Here is a 19,269-nt window from a genome sequence, read left to right as displayed (position 1 = left end):
GTTTGTTTGACTTGAGTTGTTTGACTTTTGGACTACATTCTGGTCAAATTCTAGGTCAGAAATTCCAGGTGTTTGACTTTCGGAGCAAATTTCTGTTATATATGGTAATTATAAGGTTTGGGACTTTTGGTCATAGTTGTGAGGTTGACTTTTAGACCATCAGTTGTTTGACTTTTCTTTTCATATTTTATGATATTACAAATTGTTTGATTATTTATTTATTTATTTCAGGTTATTTATTTATCAATTTTTTTTATTATAACCAAATTTATTCTACATAGCAATGTCAATTTTTTGGGGTCATAATTCCTTGTGGCTTGACTTTGGGACCACATACCACATTTCTAGGACGTTAGACTTTCTGTTAATATTTTATGTTTGAATTTCAAGGTCTTTAACATTTGGACCATATTTCTGAGTGCCAAGTTGTTTGACTACTAAATTTCTGGTAATATGTCATAATTCCAGCATTTTGGACTTTTGGTCATAATTGTGAGTTGACTCTTAGACAAGTTGTTTGACTATTGGACCAATTTTTTAAATCCATATTTCATGGTAAAATTAAATTTGTTTCTTTTTTCTTTTTTTAAATCAAATTTCTGTGTTGTAATTTCAAGTTGTTGTTTTTTTTTATATTTATTTCACACGTAATTTCATGTTGTTTGACTTTGAGACTACATTTCTGATGAAATTCTAGGTTGTATTAAAAGATGTTGGACAATTTTTTTTCTCTTAATATTTTATTCTGGAATTACAAGATGTTTAACTTTTGGACCATATTTCAGGTGAAATTCTGCATCAGAATGCCCAATTCAACTTTTGGACCAAATTCATCGCGAAATTTTTGTTTGACTTTTGGACCAAATTTCTGCTCATATTTTATGTTTGTATTTCCAAGATGTTTGACTTTTGGTCAGAATTGTCCATCCACCCATTTTCTTTATCGTCCTCACTAGGGTCACGGGTGTGTTGGGGCCTATCCCAGCTCACTTTGGACAGTTTGCCAGCCAATCACAGCGCTAGAATTTTGTTATTATATTACATTATTAGTTTCCATCAAAAAATTAACTTGCATGGTGCTCGTAGGAACGATCCAGCATAGGGGAGGACGAGCCAGTGAGTGCTTCTCTAATTAGTCACTTAATTACATCTGGATGCTGATTTGCTCGCGGGGATGGCTGTTGTTTGAGCGTGTGTGTGTGTGTGTGTGTGTGCGCAGACGCACTCCAGAAAGCGTTTACTGAAATGGGTGAGCTAATTCTCGCTGTCTGAGGCCATTACGGTATTAATTTAATTTGGGTGAGCTGTCGCTAGCTCATTAACACATCTAATTAATTCATTGACATCGGAATTAAGCTGTTTCACTGAAAGTGACACCTCTCTCGTACACTCTCTCTCTCTCTTCTAACAGGCAGTTGGAGGAGTGAGAGGGAACGTGAATTGCAGATAGGATGGAGTCGATGGACGCTCATAGTAAATATTGTTTTATTGACATTTATGTGAGAGGTGAAGCCGTGTCAGTGTAAGTGTGCACATGAATGTGTGTGAGGAGTTAGCACACCTTCGCTAATGTCCCTTACTGTGAGTATGGCTGCAGGTGAGGATTATTTGAATGTAACACTCAGTGGGACTCTTGTTAGAATGAGTTTAGTGGGGGGTTCAGGGACAGTCCGCCCCTGTGGTAAATTTGATTACGACATGACGGGGAGAGGAGGTCCCGCCGCGAAGCAGGTGCCCCTCACAGCCAAGATCGGGTTCAGTCCTCCACTTCCTGCTCGCCGTCTGTCCATCTGTGTCGTCCCACTCGTGCTGCTTCATCCTTTTTGTCGTACTTGTTTGGACGTCCACCTTTGCCAACTCGCAATGTGTGACTTTTGCTCACCTATGCTTGCTGCTTCTTTTTTTGCTGAGGAGAATAACTATTATTTACCAAGTAGCGGCCAAATATTAAATTTATTTGTCCATTTGGGTTCACGTTCGACACATTAGTATCTGTGACGGTGAATGTGTGCATGCTTTTAAAAGGCGGGTCTGGCCTGACGAATGGCGTGAACTTCGATGAATGAGAATGTGGAGTTGGCTGGTTGTTAACTCATTCACTCACAGCCATTTTCACTGAAGCAACCCCCTTCGCTCCCGGCTGGTTTACTGGATTTTGACTGATTTTGCAAAGCCCACAGAGTATTGTGTTCTATTGCTATAAAAACATGGAACCTACCAAAAAGTCTCTTTTTTCATCAGGAAAAAAAAAGTATATTTGTATCTGTTTCCGTTTAGCAGCAATTAGCATTAGAATGTAGCCAAGTTTCATCATTATTCAAAAATCTGTTTAAAACACAGGGGAAAAGAGCCCTTCTGCAACATGGCCCTGGTTGATCTCTTATACTCTGGTGCCACCTGCTGGCCGCTTTTTGTAATAACTACCATTGCTTTAAACGACTTTTTCAGGTCAGAGGCTGCATCAAAGCTTCTGTGTGCTCTAGCATAAAAATACATAATAAAAAACGTATAAATACGTTTTTGGAATCATGGCAATATTTAAAATTTAGGTTTTTGGGAGCAAATTAATTAACTGGCTAAACCGTTAGCTACTATGCAAAGACTACAAGAGTGCTATCCTAATTTAAGTATCATGTAAATTACATGGGTCGGTAACTTAGAACAGAACATCCCCTCAGAGACTCCACAAAACTAAATTTTCCATCATAAGTCCCTTTTAAAACTAAACAAAACCTCCTGACCTCAATTTTAGAACGATAGCCCTTCTCTATAAGAATTCTATTGAGTCTAAGAGCTTGTAGAGTTTCTTGTATTTTCCACATGTCAGCTTGTCAATTGGACAGTGACTCCCACAGGGGGGAGGAGGAGGAGGAGAAGGAGAAGAAGAGGAAGAGGAGCAAAGGATGAGAGAAAAAGACGAGACTCGTGGCCAGCTGCAGCAATTAAGCCTGGCTTCCTCTAGGGAGCCATTAGAAAGGAAGAGAGGCCTTTAAAATTGCATATGGCTGCAATTAGGACAGAGGAGGTGATGAAATGATTTGGCTCCCATTTTGCTCCATCGATTTTTTTTTTTTTTTTTTTTACAAAACTGGACTAAACTGAACTGAGCCATCAACATTTTTCTACTTCTCTCCTTCTCTCACTACTTTACTCCTTTTCTGTACTTCCTCCTGTCCTTGACTACATCCCTTTTTCATCTCCTCTATCTCTTTCCCAAACATTTTTTTTGCCCTCCATTTTGTCATTCTTTCTACATTGGTGCCTTGTTATATAAGTTCGATTTTTTTTGTCTCCCATGTCCAATTGAAATGAATGGAAATGCAATTCATCTGATCCAGCATCCTGCAAATATTTTTTTTAATGTTTTTTTTTTTTTTTTTTTATTTAATGAGGAAGAATAGCACTCTTTTTATGTATGTTATGAAAATAATTGAACAATTAAAGGGACACTGGTCAAATTAACACGGCTTGATTGTGAGTAATTAATTACTTTAGCTGGGAAAAGCTGAAAAAATCACTTCTATGTTGATTTGTTAGGGCAAAATATTTGATCGAATGTGTGCATCCATATTCGCCATTGATCACTGAAGTGACATGACGAGCGTATCCTCTTCCTGGACCGCAAATTTTGAATGACAAAAGGAAATCTAAATATTTTCTTGACCTCTTTTATCATTTAAGATCTTACTTTCTGGTCTTCACCTCTCCTCATCCTCCTCTTTCTATCTCTTCCTCCTCCTCTGCTCTCCTCTCCCGCTGCAGCGACAGACGGAGATGGTTTGAGCATCTGTGTCGTCAGCAGCGATGGATGTTCTAATAATATTTTCACAGCTGTCATTTCAAAAGGTTCTCTATTTGGCTAAAAATCTATTTGTTTATTTTTGCTCTCACTTTCTCCCAGGAGATTGATTTTTTTAACCTCCTTTCTTCATCGTAAAGGCAGTAATTGAAGATTCATTACAGACTTAAAAGCAACCACTTAGTGTATGTTAACATGATAACAATCTAGTCAAAAATGGACAATGTTTAGCTGTTAGACCTGTAAAAATGTGATATGTATACCGGACAAGTAGTTAGCAAAGAAGCAGTCTATGCTCTCCGACTTCTTGTCCGGATCCAAAAGTAGGTTTTGAATACATTTGAACAGCATTTAGCGTTGTTCTTCAAATAGTTGCTTCCAGTCAAATAGACATGGCTTCTATTTTTGTGTCCAGCACAAGTCTAGCGCAAAACGGGGTCTAACCGTGTACATGGGTGAAATTTTCTTTCATTTGGTATTTTTTATTGACGCGGACAGGTAGAATTTTGCTTTGCGCCGTTGTGAGAGTGAACACAGTCGACTTGATTCCCGGCCACTCGAAGTGGCTCCTTTCATTCCCTTTGAATTCAGCGCAAGAGAAGAGCGCAGTTTACTTGGCAGAAGCATAACGGACTATGTGGAGATAATAATAATGCATTCAATTTGATTTGAATTTAATTGATTTCTGCAATAATATGGTTGGATGGACGCTGTTGTCTTCTTAAAGAAAGTAAAAGGATGGCATCCACCACATATCGGCGGAGCGCATAATCTGTCTGCCTGCGCCTGGATCAAATTCACCAAAATTTAGTTACACCACAACTTAGACCTGCTTTTACCTGGTCTAAGATCTAGTCTACTTTCATTCACCAAATAGTGAAGTGTGCTGGGACTGTAAAAGAAAATGCTCTCTGCCGGAAAGCCCAGCATGGCACCATGTGGTCTGCCCCAAAAAAGGAAAATGAAGATGCTCTAAGAAAAGCCTGCTTGAAACCAAATCTCCTTTCACACAGGCATCTAAATTAGCTTCTTCCCCACAGCTTGCTGGAGGGTTGAAATAGAACTGCAAATTTGCTGGCTTCTGACAGTATCGGAGGGATAACGGGAGGAATGTCAAAGTCCCTTTTGTGTTGCAAAACCAATTACACTACAAACAGCTGTACAATATTACACTGAAAAATCAACAACTTACAGATGATTTGATTTTGAAAAAAAAAACGCTCTGCAACTTGACATGCAGACCTTGTCCCTCAGTCGAGATAAATCACTTCAACGCACTTCCTTGACAATAATTACTTTATGACTTTCCTATTTACACAAGGCTTTCGCATCTTAGGGCGTTTCAGAAAGTGCACCAAATTGCATATAAGTGAGTTTAAAAAAGAAAAGAAAAGTGCTAAGCTAGGTTGCACAAGTGGTTGAATGTGACAATAGTAAACCCCAAAATAAGCAGGGAAGTCCACTGTAGTGTTAAAAAAAAGAACGCTTTGTGACATTGGCTTTCCATTGTGCTGCTGCTCTCATGTGCTTGTTTCCTCATTAAGCGTAATCCAATTAAAGCACTCGAGAGCAGCTTACTACACAAACACCACGGAGAGGACAGGTTGCGGCGGGCCCGACGGCCTCCTCCCCTCCTCGCCGCTCCGCGCGCTGCCAGCGGCGTGCGGCGCTCAAACCACAACATGCCTCCGTAGCGGCCCGCCGGCCCGCACCCCCACGGCGCCGTCCCGTCGAGTGTTGGCCGACGCGTCCCTCGGTGCACATATGTCCACTTACACTGTGTTCTCTCTAATTAGCTGCTCTTGTCTACAGACCCGTTTGCATGTTTTTCCTTCTTCGTCGTAGAGGAGAAAAAAAGAATCAGGCAGTGCAGAGGGCACTTAAATCCTCGCCGGGTACGCTAATAACAACGAGGCGCTTTTCACACCAAACAAGCTAGAACCATGTCGAGGGCAAGATGTAGGTTACCTTGGAAACCACTGGCTACATGCGCGGCAACTCTTTCTGTTAGTTCTCGCCGAAGAACATTTATTTAATCTACCAGATCCCTCACTGCCTTTAATCCGGTCGCATTTGATTATTATGACGCTTTAGCCAAACGCGTCCTTATCTTCTCTTTCATTTCTGCCACACGGGGCGAGAGAGAGTTTGATGGTTAATTATCAGAGGCTGCTTCCTCTGTGGAGAGAAGCTGATGACAGCTAATTAAAGATGAAGTGATGTATATGCGCCCTGTCCCTCGCTGAAAGACCCCCCCCCCCCCCCCGCAACTCAACCCACAATCCCCTCAACACCTCTCTGTCGCCTCCCACCTGCCAAATCATATGCTGCTGCTATTGGATAGTTCATATCCACAATGAGAGGGGACAATGGCCACTTTGTTTACAAGCATCATTGATTTCGGCTTTGAAAAACTGGTTGCGGCATACAATCAAGATAGTAGTCTATATTAGCTTCGGTATATCAGTCTCGATTAAATGTAGATTACTATTATTATTTTACAGTATAAATGCATACACATAATTATAAAACGTAAACGTTGCTTCCTATCTCCTGCGAGAAGTAACAGTCCACTGTACAGTACATGTGTATATATATATATATATATATTAGGGATGGTCCGATCCGATCCACTGCATCGGCATCGAGCCCGATACAGGCCATCCGTATCTGACTTTTTTTTTTTATTAGAACAAATCCGATCCGATCTATAAGCTCATGCCATATGCTAACTGCGCGTGCTAGTGGCGTCTCCATTTCTGTCTTACCGGATCTACAACTACTTCCTGCTTCTGAGCATGGGAATCATGGGTAATGTCGATTTATTAGCCTAATATGGTTATTGCTTGATGTTTTGAGGCGCTAATAAAGCCCCTCTCTTGCTTTTACGAAGCACACGGGTGGTGTAGCTTTATTGATTTCGATTATCAGGCGTGTACTGCCAAAAACGTCATGACTCCATCACATCTAGCATCGAACTCTTTACTATAAGCAGGGATGTGATTTTTCCGCTAATTCGCGGAATTCCGCTTTTTTTTATCCCCCCCCCCCCCCAAAAAAAATTCCGATTTTTTTATTTATTTTTATTTTATTTTTATTTTTTTTTAGTAGTTCATTGTGTATGCACATGACTCCGACAGATAACATCTTCTGCTATAACAAAGACATTTGTGGTATGCTCTAATATGAGTTACTTTTGGTCATGATACAATTATTTGTTCATGAAATTTGAACTCTTCAACATTATTTATGTGTTAACTTAGTAATCACATTAGTTAGATATGATGATATTCTCAGTGATAGTTTTTAAAAGCAAAGGCAGTCCAATGTTTTTGAATGTGACTGATTTTGAGTTGACTAAAACTGCCATTTTATATGGGATAGTTCAATATACATTGAAAATTTATGCTGTTGTTTTGTCTATTTCTTTGTCATGTGAGTGCATTGAAAGTACTTAAAAACACGGAAAACCCATGAGCTCCGGGGGGCTACGCCCCCCTTGTCCCCCCACCAGGGCGCTGCCCTGGACCTAGCTGGGTGCTAGCGGCCCCCAGACCCCCGGCAGATAATTTCACTTTGGTCAAATCACATCCCTGTATAAGCTTTTACTGTACCTCGAACCGCGTCGCAACTTCCAGTGGAGCGGGTACGGCTCCTCATAGCTGGGGGGTGGAGCTGGTCTTATTCGGACTTGCTGTCTGAAAATCCCGAGCGGTCCAGCGATCACTTGTCGTGATTCGTTAGTCAGCTTCATCTCAGAAACGGTGACGTGAAAGATGTACATTAAAATGAATACAAACGTGAAAATGACAGAGCCAGGTCCAAATGAGTTTGCCTCGCCCTCTTGTGCTGCACTTGCGTCCATGTCTTCTGTTCACTCCGCTCGTAGTGGCGCAGTTGAACTGCAGCCTATGGGTCCCTGATCGGGCCAAATTTCTCACGATCAGTTGCGTTATTTTTTTTTAACACACTAATTTGCAGCGTAATTAACTAATCAAATTAACGCGTTAAACTGACAGCCTTAATTCAAATATAGTATATATGTTCTGAAATGTGAATGAATAAAATATGTCAAATGTAATCATGACAAATTAAATTAAATTTACCCAGGTCAGAATGATATACAATTTCTTTTAATTTGGGGTATGGAAACCTTCCATCAGTTAAAAAAAAAAAACAAAACTGTATGAAATGGTCTTCACTTGAAACCCCCTGTACAGAAGACGTGCTTTTCCTTACAATTTAAAACCGTTCCAAGTCTCTTAATAACTTGTCTCACACACAAAGGATAAAAGCACACTTCATATCCACTTGTCACCTTGTGCTTCAAATTATTTCATTTTGGTGTTTTTTTTCCTCCCATGTAAATCCCGAGTACTACTTAGTGTTGCCAATTTAGCGACCACCTCTATTTTTCGTGACTTTTCCGACACCTCTAGTCACACATCGTTCCGCACTACACTGGACTCCCCCAAAAAATCCCAATTGTGGCACTTGAGAGCAAAAATTTTGAATATCGTCACTTGAGCCATGCAGTCTGAATCCATCCCTTAGAGCGGTCATGTTGGAAAAAAAAGCTAACTACAGCAAATTGAAGCTTCTGTTTTGACAGATGTTGAAGTAGCTTCACAAAAACCCAAAACCGTCATCTTTCCTCATATGTTTTTGCACTGGTTCCAAACCCCAATGACAGGCCGGTGACATCACAAAAGATATTTATGAAGGACGACGCGGAAGGTTAAGTCGCACCAGAGAATCGGGACGTATAACTCACGTGTTTGCGGGACGAGCTGCCGTCAGATTTATTACTGGCGCTCTCGTTGGCCACTACTTAAATATGTTCACGTGAAGTTTGCTGTTGATGGAGTACGAGGATTTTAAGACGAAAGGAGGAGGGCAGCGAAGGGTCAAAGGTAGAAACCATGTGATTAACATCCTGGATGACGTTTTTTGTTTCATACTCTGCTGCACGCATCATCACGCTGTTCTTCCTCCTCCGACCGCACTCAGCCGTGAGGATGGCGATGTCTTTATGAGGCCTCACTTTTGGCACGCTTTCACTCTCTCGTAGGTCAGACACACAAATGAGTTTTAAGAATCCCGGTGCCAAGAAAGAAGAGGAAAGGAAGGGAATCGCGGGGAAGGAGGCCAGGAGGAGGTAACAAAGTCAAAGGTGGCGACGCCAGGCGCCAGCCCACCAGGCCCCGCCCTCTTAAAGGTACATAGTTAACCCACAGACACAACATACATTATTTTTTTATACATTTTATACTTAAAGCTTTTTATGTATGTTCAAGTAAGTGTACAATGTGTTTTAACTTTATTCAGTCCAGTGGAGGAAATCGTCATTGCCTTCAGGCGACCCATCACGGCGGCTGAGTGGAAGATGGAGGTAACAAATTTGAGTCTGTGACCTTGTGCCGTCATCATCACGACTCCATTTACGCTTCTTCTACTTCCTCCCCTCCTTGTGTCCATTCCTAGTTTCCTCTGCCCTTCACAAATAGCCCTTGCATTTGGTACCTGGGCCTTCAGTAGGAACTTAAACTCAATCCTATATCATCACATCACAATGATTTAAACCATCAATACAAAATAATCAGACTTTGAGGTTGGGGTTTGGGGGGGTAAATCTTACATGAGTGTATTAGGTTCACATGGCAACAGTGCAACTCTGAATTTTGATTGGACAGAAAAAAATCTAACCTGGGCATATTAGGCTCACATGGCAACAGTGAGATTCTGGAATTTGTTTGGACAGGGAAAAAAAATCTAATGTGGGCATATTAGGTTCACATGGAAACAGTGAGATTCTGAAATTTGATTGGACAGAAAAAAAATAACATGGGAATATTAGGTTCACATGGCAACAGTGAGATGCTGAAATTTAATTGGACAGAAAAAAAATCTAACATAGCGCATTAGGTTCACTTGGTAACACTGAGATGCTGAAATTTGATTGGACAAAAAAAAAAACATCCAAAATGGCCATATTAGGTTTACATGGCAACATTTGTTAAAATTTTATTTGACAGAAAATAAATTACATGCGTATAAGGTTCAGATCCTGCTAGCATTTGCAGTCTGGTTTTGCACCAGAAGGGGGCACCTCACGCACACACACACACCAACGCACGGTCACACACGGACACTCACGCACACTCTATGGCCCACTGATGTCCAGCTGCTCCTGTCAACACTCCACTACGGCGTGTAATTCACCCTCGCACACAACAGCAGCTGAGGCTAGAACGTAACCCCGCCCACTGCTCACACACACACACTATACACTCTCACACACACACATGCAGTGTCAGAAAGGGAAAGCGGACCGCCGGAGACAGACAAAGAGATGGGAATTATGGGAGGTGGGCTGGTACACTTTGTTTAAGTGGCCTAATCAAAGCGACCTCCTCTCAAAGCTCGTGTGTGTATGCATGTGTGTGTGTGTACAGTGTGTGTGAATTGGTGGGAGGAGTGGAATGGGCAGACTGAGTCCAAGTTCCCCTGCAATTATCAACTTACCCCCCACTCCTACCCCCTCCCCACCTCCTACCCAAGACCCCCAAGACCCAAGCTGCTGCGGCCATCAAGGACTCATTCAGGCCTTAACAAAGCGACACCACGCCTACACACACGCACACGCACACGCACACGCACGCGCACGCACACACACGTAAGGGCAGAGGTTTGATTCATGAGGCTAATTGGAAAACAATTTTGGAGGCAATTATTTAGTTTGGTGATCTTCCCTCTTTTGAAGGCCGACTTGCTCTCGCGGTGCTCTCCCAATCAACCATCTGTTCTCACACATCCACTTGCAATGGGAGCATTTGTATTTATTTGGCGACAATGCTTCATTTGTTAGTACATGACGTCCGCGTCCTTTGAAAAGCATGCATATGCAGCTTTTGCAGATGTTTTACTTTAAATCCAAAAGGTGGGGAAAATACTTTTTGGGGGTATTGTGTTTTGCGAAAAAACCCAATATTTACAAAATTGGGAGATTAAAATTTGAATCTTTTAGGTCCCAAATGTGAAAAAACTTTTTGGGTTGTATTTCCAGGACAGAAATAAAATATTTTTATTGGACAGACTTTTTAAATTAAAAAAGACAAAACTTGGAGGTGATTTTTTTATTGAAAAGAGACAATGTTTATAAAAATCTAACATTCTTTTAATTTTAGCAAAAACTCGAAGAAAAACTTTTATTTTTGTAAATTAGAAAAATCTGGACCAGATGCCATGTTTATCTACAAGTATATATTTTGATATTTTCGTATATAGATATATTAAAAAATATATTACAATACGGATGTGAAAATACCTGATTTTTATTGGACAATGTTCATCCCGCAAAATGGTATGCAAAAATTTAAAAATCACAAAATTTGGATTTTCACTGGAAACTGATATTTGTTGAGTTGAGTAATACATTACAAATAAACATTGAAAACTTCCGTATGACAAAAAATGACAATGAAAGAAAATTTCGCTGTGATTATATTTTGGTGAACCTCAAAATCTTCATTGAACTGAAACAATGATCCAACTGTAGCATTTTTTTCTGTTTCATCCAAATATAATAATTTTGTTTTCTGCAGTTACATATTCTTCATTGCGCATTGAATATGCTATTCATTTAGAATTTTTTATTTTTTTGCTTGTTTAGACTAAAATATAAAAGTTTCCCATCGTGGATAAAACAAACCTCAGTTTTTTTTTTTAAATGAATAACGTGAAGAATTAGTAAAAGTCTGTGATATTTTGGTACAAATCTGTATAGGTGTGTAGATCTCGGCCTTTTTGCCAGATACAGTATAATGTTTGCAAAATGTTTGTCCAATTTTCTGTTGACATTATTCCTTCATTTCTAAATTTCACTAAGAACAGTTGGGTGAAAAATTACCCAATTTGAGGCTCCAGCATACCGGCCACCCTGGACCGATCCACTAATTGGGTCAATTTGAACCAACATTTTGTTTTCCTTAAAACAACCCCAAAATTTGATCATTTTGTACCCAAAAAATAAAAAAAATGGATTGTTTTATATGTATTAAAAAAAACAACAACAACAACAACAAAACAGCAAGTTGGGTCAAATTGATCCAAATAGTGGTTCTGTCCATTTTTGACCCAAATTGGGTTATTTTTTTACCCAAGTACTTTTACAATGATGACAAAACAAATCTGGGATGGCTTGACAATTTGGAAAAGTATCTTTTTGGGAGGGTCTTCTATCTTGTATTATTTACTGCAATAAATGCCTTGTAAAAGATCACTTTCATACACTCAAATCCATACAAATTAGGGTTGCTCGGCCATGCTCCCTGTGGAGTGCCATCCTACTTGGAATTGTTGTCTTAATTCTATTTAGCCCATACGAAGACAATTATGCACACAGTTGCTCAGACAGGCCAACAGCAGGGGAAACTTTTTGTTTTTGCTGGCTTGCGTCGGAAGAGGTCACGACTTCTTGTGGTGGAACAAGCTGTTTTAATAGGCTCTTAACAGCACTCAGGCCTTCTCCCTTTCTGCTGACAACTGTGTGTGTATGTGCACCCGACATGCCCCGAGGCCGTTGTCTCACCTACGGCAGCCGAGCAGAACGCGGGGAGGCCCGGCCGTGCATGCAGACGATAAACGTATTTGCGGTGCTGTTTGCTCTCTAAGCTCTCAGTAATAAGGTTGCCGGCGGTGCATTCGCGATAAGGCTTTAGGCCGTTGAACTCTGACCCCTCGCTCTGCTTAAAAGGGACAAGCACGCGCCGGCAGGCGGGCGGCGAGAGGCCGCGTTGAAGGGCTTCATGAACATAAATGCAAATAGTCATCATGCAGCGTGAAAGCGTGGAGTTGATTAAAGAGGTGGCCAGATGTCGCCTTATTGTGCAGCTGGATGCATTTGAATGAAAGTCTGCTTTTCTGTTTTAACAGATAACTCTTAATTGGTAGCTCATTTGAAGTCAGTTTAAGTCAATTTGTTTTTGAAAACAGCAGTCAAACACTTTTAGTGCCATGGAAAAGTCTTTACACCCTTTTTGATAGCTGATGTTTATGCATATTTATTTATAAAATTTTTGAATCATCACTACAATTTTAATATCTCAATTGACAACCAAAATAATACAAAATGCTGTTTTGGAAAGCTGAATACAACCAGTTTTGTTGACTCACTTAAATAGTACCTGTCACAGTTTAGAATTCAATCACATTTTGGTTAGAAAGTCAATTTATTAAATTTGAAGAAAAATCGTACAAAAATACTCGTAAAAAAAAAAATCATACACTCATGCAAAATCTAAAAAAATAAAAACAAATACAAAATTAAACAAAAAATCGTACAAAAATACTCGTAAAAAAAAAATCATACACTCATGCAAAATCTAAAAAAAATAAAAACAAATACAAAATTAAACAAAAAATCGTACAAAAATACTCGTAAAAGTTGTACAATCATACAAAATATAATAAACATTTAAAATTGTTTCAAATTCATACAAAATACTCATACAAAAAAATCCATATTGGTCACCACAACTTTTCTTATGTACTGTTTTACAAAATACAATTGAAAAAAGGTACATTGTTATTATTTTTTAAAATGACAAATATAATTATCTACTTGCATTGCTTTTTCAGATGAATGCGTGATTAATTTCTGACCTCTGAGAAGTTGACTGTCAAAATGTGAATTTCTCACGTCCGCATTAAAGCCCTCCATCGTGCTCTCTTATTTTTTTATTTTTTTAAATGACAGGTGGCCTAAAAAAAAAAATTGCTAACCACCTTATATTGGGTGAAGACTGAAGACATTCACTGCCCTCGCTACCACTCCATTAGGCTGTAAGTGGAGGCGCAAGAGTGTGTGTGTGTGTGCGCGCGTGTGTGAGCTGTACTGGGGTCAGGTTGGGAAATATAGAAGCTTCCAGGCACTCAGCACGTAATTGAAAATCTATTTGGCTCAGCGTGTGGAGAGCGGACCAAAGAGTAGAGAACAAATGAAGGAGTGAAAGACAGAGGCGAAGAGGAGGAGGAGGAGGAGCAGGATAGGGTAGCTTGGGGTGGGGGCGGCGTAGGAGACAAAAAGATAATGTTCATGAGGAGGAGGATGAAAACTGGACATGATGTTATTGTAGAAGGTGAAGACGAGGGAGGACAGAGGCGTAGGCTGTCGCCCTAAAAGCGAAGACGACAGCTGAGAAAGTCTTCAGGTTTCTGTCCTACAAATGACCCCCACACCTGCCCGCACCCCCTCAAACTCTCCATCACTCACTTGCGTGTCTTCTTCTGTTATTGCTTCCTCTAAACTGTTGCTACGACAGAGGAACCTCCGAGAACACTATCCCTTCCGGAACTGGCCAAACTTTTGTTTGTTTTTTCCCCATAGGAAATATTGGAAATAGAAATAACCGGTTACAGGGTCAAGCTGTTGCCATCATAAAACCCATAACTACACAGGAAATGTTGGAAGTAATATTTGAACATTCTTAACTGCTAGGATGAAAAATTCGCCTTGTGTGTTCTTACTGCTCTCAGGGTTTTTCCTGTGTACAAAATTCAGAGGCGACCACCTCCAGCCTGAATAACTGATAATGAATGAATGCTTTAACATGATAATAGTCATATTCTTATTGGAACCATTATTCTTATTATTGAAACATTGAATTATTATATGTTGCATGTAAAAAATGAAAGGTGAGTCAGTTGAATTTAAAGAATACAGTACATGCACATCATGGCGCATGGTCAGGATTAGGGATGTTCGATACCACTTTTTTCCCTGAAGGTTTGAGTTGCCTCCGCTACTGATACCAAATACCGACACAACTAGTAAATAAAATTCTCCACCCATAAATGAAAAAAAAAAGGACCTATATATCCCAATATACTTTTTTTCCCTTAAAATTGCATGAAGTTAATGGCAACTTTATATTCATATAATTTCTAATTTCTTGTCCCTGATCGTAAAACGGCCGCCCTCTGTATCGTCGAGAGTACCGATACCTTAAAATAAGACTGGTATTGGTACGATACCAATACCTGGTATCGGTAGTCACCAATCATACTCAGGATGATATCACCTCTGCCTCAATTTGAGCCAGGAAAAACCCTGCATGGTATACTCGATCATCAACACAGATCTAATAGTAGTAGTAGGAAGTAGAAGAAATAGAAGAAGCTAGGCTAATTGTTAGCTTGTCTGCTAACTACATTGTGATTGTGCTAGCTATTAGTTGTATGAGTCGTGTTGTAATAGAAGAAATAGAAGAAGCTAGGCTAATTGTTAGCTTGTCTGCTAACTACATTGTGATTGAGCTAGCTATTAGTTGTATGAGTCGTGTTGTAGTAGTAGAAATAGAAGAAGCTAGGCTGTTAGCTTGTCTGCTAACTACTTTGTGATTGAGCTAGCTACTAGTAGCATGAGTAGTAAGGTTGTAGAAGAAAAAATAAAAGAAGTTAGTAAGCTAACTGTTAGCAAAATGTTCAATTACTGTAACCTAGGTATCCACCTGTTGCCATTATACAACAGAATAATAAAACATAGAATGTAAAAGCCTATATCGCCATTTTCTGATGCATGTACTTGGCCTTGTGTTCAACTAAACAGGCCCAGATTTCATACCGAGTAAGAAAATAGAGACACACTGATCGTTATTTCAATATACAGTGGTACCTCGACTTACAAGTGACCTAATGTTTGACTTTTTCAAAATTGTCTTTTTATTTTTTTTTTTTTTAGTGCTTTGACTTGAGAGCAAAAACGTCAGCGCTTAAATTGAGTCGGAAAACTCTAGTATAAATTTTCTGCAGTTGTGTGTGATTGTGATGGTCAAAACTTTAATGCAAGTCCCCAATCATTCGGCAAGTCTTGGTCTTTCCTCACTAATGAATTTAAATGTGTGTGTGTGTGGGTGTGGGTGTGTGTGTGTGTGGGGGGGGGGGGGATTTACTCGCAAGGGAAGGTTAAGGGTCACGTGAGAGATGTTGTTGAAGCAGCAGAGTTTGTTTAGAGGAGCCAGAAGATGAAAAAAACACATTGCGTACTTTGAAACTTCTCCCTGACCATACAGCGGAGCTCAGCATCCATCGTAAAACCGACATTAACCCCGCAGGCAATGTTTTCAGCAAAAGTTGAATGCTGCATTAGTCATGTCACACACATCTTTTTTATAAATTCACGGGGTCCTCTGTTTATGATGGTTCTAATGAACTAGTTTAGTGATTTTCACAGTATGGTAGGGCTCCCTCTAGTTAAAGTTAAGTTAAAGTACCACTGATTGTCACACCCAACTAAGTGGGGGCGAAATTTGTTCTCCGCATTTGACCTATTCCCTGAGGGTGATGAAAGATTCACTGCTTCAGCACCGTGCAGTTGTTTAATTCAACGTTCAATGTCATTCATATGATGTCAACTTTGGTGATTATTTGTACCCCAAAAAAAAGTAATCGAGCGAGTGTAGCTTATTGTGAGAAATGTCTGTGATCGATTATATAGACACGTTGACTCTCAGCGAGCCCGCGTGTGTGTTTTACAACTAATCCATGAAGGATCCTCTTCCTCGGCTTCCTCTTCCTCCCAGGATGTCCGGGTCACATCAAAGGGAGAGCGGCGACCTTTGAACCGGCGACCCCAGTTTAGCAGCTTTTACGAGGCACTATGGCGAGAATCCATTAGCTACAGCGACAACAAAAACACAGGGACCTTCTGGACAGGTGAAGCCAAGTCATTAAGCATACATGATTATTGTTGCATCGGTTAATAATGACACACCTACTGAGACGTTCCCATTAAAACCACACTTTTTAAAAATCTGTCAAAAGGGGGGGGCTGTATAAACAGATCCTGAAGCTAAATTTACATGACAGGTTTTCATAGTTATCGCCCGATCTTTTCTAATGCTACTATCTCTTTGACTGCCAGACGTTTTCAGAAAAGGGATGCCGTGGGTGCCAGCCGATTTAAGCATTTTTGACTGATCTTTCAAGGTCCACAGAAAATTATGTGTTTGGACTATGGAAACACACATACTACCAAATGAAAGATTGGACTCTCATCTTTCATCAGAAAAAAAAGTTTTTTTCTACCTTATTCCGTTTTTCAGTAATCAACAATAGAAAATGGTTAGTTTCACCTCTGTTTTAAAAAAAAACGTCTTTTAACGTCTTTGGCACTCCTCCATAGGATTTTACTAAACGTTATATAACGTTTTTGGCAGTCAAAGAGTTAACCAAATAATTTTGTAGAGTGAATACATACTGGTGTTAATCATGATACATTTGGAGCTTCTTTTTTTTTTAAAAAACGTTGCTCCAGTCAAGTAAAATCTTATCGTCCAAAGAATTATTTGGAAGAAGCTAGGCTGATGTAGTAAAAAAATAAAATAAAATAAAAATCATGTCAAACAGGCTAATTAGGTGACTTGTGCCGTCGGTTAAACTTTCTAAATGTGAGTTTAATCACAGCACCCCTATCTAACTCTAGATAATTGAGGATGTGTGTGTGTGTGTGTGTGTGTGTGTAGCGAGAACATTTCAAGTCCAAGGTTGACTGGTGACCTGTTGATAAAATTTCTAATTTGTGGTCTTAGGGGGAAAATTCTTTTGTTGGAAAGGATTTGTTTTGCTGGGCATATTATGTTAACAACATAATTATTTGATATCTCCAAATGTGATGAGATCACATCCTTGTTTTCACAGCTAATGACAAAAAGTCATGTCCCCTCTAACGCAGCGTATTGTGTGTGTGTGTGAGAGTGCAGCAGTGCATTTGTGCATGTAAATGGCTGACCCCGGTTGCATTTGAAGTAGCCCTCCAGCCCTGCGCTCTGTTTTTGTCTTTGTCCCTCATGAGTAACTTATCTAAACTGTCTCGCCTGCGCGGCTTGGCGTGTAGCTCCTCGTTTATTATTCCGCCGCACACCTCCGAGAAGCCATTAGCATAAAAACACACACATTCACATGCAGATGGGCGGCTCTTAGCCTCTTAGCCGCGCGGCTAATGGCGCTAGCCACTTAATTAAGGTCACTTATGGATAAACTCTGTTAGCACGGGCGCTAATAAGTTGTGGCCAGACAATGGCGCGAGTGTGTGCGTGCGTACGCGGCCATTCATGTTCAAGCGTGACCTGCAGCCTCCATTAGCTGCTGGTTATTGAGTGGTTTGTTTTGCAGAGAGCCTTGTCAAGGTGGTATCATTTCGTACGGACAGCGGTGTGTGTGTGTGTGTGTGTGTGTGTGGTCTCATCAGAGATAAAGTGTCCGTGGTTGGCTGTGAAGCGAAGAGCCATGTGGAAAGCGAATATCCGGCACCTCCTTAATTTATAGCCCCTTGCTTTCCTCCCCGTCTCCCTCGCTCATTTGCTCCCGTCCTCCCTTCCGGTGCCTCTCAGGTCGCCTCGTCTAGAAACAATTAGTTCCCCTTTGCTCAAGCGAGCCAACAAAGCTCACGTTACGTCGGTGTGCGTTTGTGCGGTGAACATGTGTCGTCCCGCCGGTGAGCGTAACGTTGTTCTCGGAGCATCGCAGCAAACGATGCTTTTCGAAAGTCCTGGTCAACTTTCACCTCCGATAGTGAAGGCAAGTTGAGATGAAGGTTAGGGACGTAAAGTCACTATGAAAGTTAACACTTGTTAAAGGTAATAAACGTAACTTTTAAAATGCAAAATGAAGAATACAAATACTGTACCGGCGCTGTAAAACCTGGTACTTCTGGCAGATGTTCGTCTTGGTCTCCCATTGAGAAGATGAAGATGACGGCAAAGGAGAAGACGGCATGACGACGAAGACAATGACCAAGAAAAGGACAAAGAAAATGAGGAAGACAGAAGAACAAGAATAAGAATTAGGAGATGAATAGAAAGGAAGAAGAGAAATAAGATGATGTAGAGGAAGAAGAAGAGGAACAACAACAAAAAGATGAAGAGGAGGAAGAAGTGGAAGAAGAAGAAGAAGAGGAACAAGAAGATGATGAACAAGAGCAACAAGAACAAAAAGAAGAGATAGAAGGTGAAGAGTAACAAGAGAACGAATAAGAACAAAAAGAAGAGGAACAAGAACAACACATAGAAGAGAAACAAGAAGAAGAAGAGGAGGAAGAAAAAGAGGAACAACAAAAAGATGAAGAGGAGGAAGAAACGGAAGAAAAGGAACAAGAGGAAGAAGAAGTGGAACAAGAAGAAGAAGAGGAACAAGAAGAAGAAGAGGAACAAGAAGATGATGAACAAGAACAAAAAGAAGAGTTAGAAGGTGAAGAGTAACAAGAGAACAAATAAGAACAAAAACAAGAGGAACAAGAAGAGGAACAAGAACAACACATAGAAAAGAAACAAAAGGAAGAAGAGGAGGAAGAAGAAGAAGAAGAAGAGGAGGAAGAGGAAGAAGAGGAACAAGAACTAAAACAAGAGGAACAAGAAGTAGAAGAAGACGAGGAAGAAGAAGAAGTGGAACAAGAAGAAGAATAGGAACAAGAA

At 40.2% G+C, this 19,269-nt stretch overlaps 1 protein-coding gene across 1 annotated transcript in view; it reads left to right on the top strand.

Annotated features, from left to right (window-relative positions):
- The window catches only part of LOC144054774 (uncharacterized), an 82,556-nt gene that overhangs the window by 13,764 nt on the left and 49,523 nt on the right, over positions 1–19,269 (top strand). Inside the window, exons 8-10 of the mRNA XM_077570052.1 lie at positions 1,412–1,473; positions 8,871–9,017; positions 9,128–9,191. The gene's annotated coding sequence lies outside the window, so the exon portion shown is untranslated. The remainder of the gene's footprint in view (positions 1–1,411; positions 1,474–8,870; positions 9,018–9,127; positions 9,192–19,269) is intronic.

This window comes from Vanacampus margaritifer, chromosome 7 (genome assembly GCF_051991255.1).
Source record: "Vanacampus margaritifer isolate UIUO_Vmar chromosome 7, RoL_Vmar_1.0, whole genome shotgun sequence".
NCBI lineage: Eukaryota > Metazoa > Chordata > Actinopteri > Syngnathiformes > Syngnathidae > Vanacampus > Vanacampus margaritifer.
This window is presented reverse-complemented; position numbering and strand designations above follow the sequence as displayed.